The 1,400-nt window shown below is 37.4% G+C and overlaps 1 non-coding gene across 1 annotated transcript; it reads right to left on the bottom strand.

Moving 5' to 3' along the window:
• Positions 1-730: 730 nt before the first annotated feature.
• Positions 731-919, bottom strand: LOC116465860 (small nucleolar RNA SNORA73 family). The gene has a single exon (XR_004247278.1). It is a non-coding gene; the product is annotated as a small nucleolar RNA SNORA73 family (small nucleolar RNA).
• Between the last annotated feature and the right edge of the window lie 481 nt (positions 920-1,400).

Here is a 1,400-nt window from a genome sequence, read left to right as displayed (position 1 = left end):
AGGGAATGCTTCCAGTTTTTGCCCATTCAGTATGATATTGGCTGTGGGTTTGTCATAGATAGCTCTTATTATTTTGAGATACGTCCCATCAATACCTAATTTATTGAGAGTTTTTAGCATGAAGGGTTGTTGAATTTTGTCAAAAGCCTTTTCTGCATCTATTGAGATAATCATGTGGTTTTTGTCTTTGGTTCTGTTTATATGCTGGATTACATTTATTGATTTGCGTATGTTGAACCAGCCTTGCATCCCAGGGATGAAGCCCACTTGATCATGGTGGATAAGCTTTTTGATGTGCTGCTGGATTCGGTTTGCCAGCATTTTTATTGAGGATTTTTGCATCAATGTTCATCAAGGATATTGGTCTAAAATTCTCTTTTTTGGTTGTGTAGATATATAAATTTAATTTGGTTATGGGCATGGTCTATTGGGCTAAGCACAGGATGGTGGTTAAAGAAAACATTTAGAGTTCCAATCTTGGTCTGTTGTTTCACTTCTAATCTCAATGCACTGAATGCTCTTGGATAAGTCATAAACTAAATGACTTTTCTTGATTTCCTCATCTGTAAAATGGATAACTGTCTTACCTCCCGAAGATACACTACTTAGATTAATTAATAACTGAGTAAAATACTGTGAAACTTTCACTTTCTGAAACAGAAAGTGATGAAAGTGTTCCATGAAATTATAACTTAAAATTAAGTCATTATTGAAACTGACTTTTTAAAAAATATGTTGCTTGCATGGTTTGTCTCCCTAGTCACTGTCCACAGGACTCTGAGAGGCTGTGGGAATATGAAGCAAGACATGAGGCCAAGTTTTATCTCCAACATTGTGTAAAGGGACTGTACATCATGAGACACAGCCCTAGGTAACCTAAGCCACGTGGATAAAGCCTGGGAAGAGTGACTCAAGCTGAAAGGAAAAGTACTTTTTAAAAGTACTTTTAAAAACGTAAACTGAACACTCCAATTGCATTTGTGAAAAGACGTATCTCAAAACAATAAGAGCCATCTATGACAAACCCACAGCCAATATCATACTGAATGGGCAAAAACTGGAAGCATTCCCTTTGAAAACTGGCACAAGACAGGGATGCCCTCTCTCACCACTCCTATTCAATATAGTGTTGGAAGTTCTGGCCAGGGCAATCAGGCAGGAGAAGGAAATAAAGGATATTCAATTAGGAAAAGAAGAAGTCAAATTGTCCCTGTTTGCAGATGACATGATTGTATATCTAGAAAACCCCATTGTCTCAGCCCGAAATCTCCTGAAGCTGATAAGCAACTTCAGCAAAGTCTCAGGATACAAAATCAATGTACAAAAATCACAAGCATTCTTGTACACCAGTAACAGACAAACAGAGAGTCAAATCATGAGTGAACTCCCATTCACAATTG

The sequence above is a fragment of the Hylobates moloch genome, unplaced genomic scaffold (assembly GCF_009828535.3).
Source record: "Hylobates moloch isolate HMO894 unplaced genomic scaffold, HMol_V3 SCAFFOLD_12531, whole genome shotgun sequence".
NCBI lineage: Eukaryota > Metazoa > Chordata > Mammalia > Primates > Hylobatidae > Hylobates > Hylobates moloch.
Note: the sequence above shows the minus strand (reverse complement) of the source record. Positions and strands in the feature narration are given on the sequence as shown.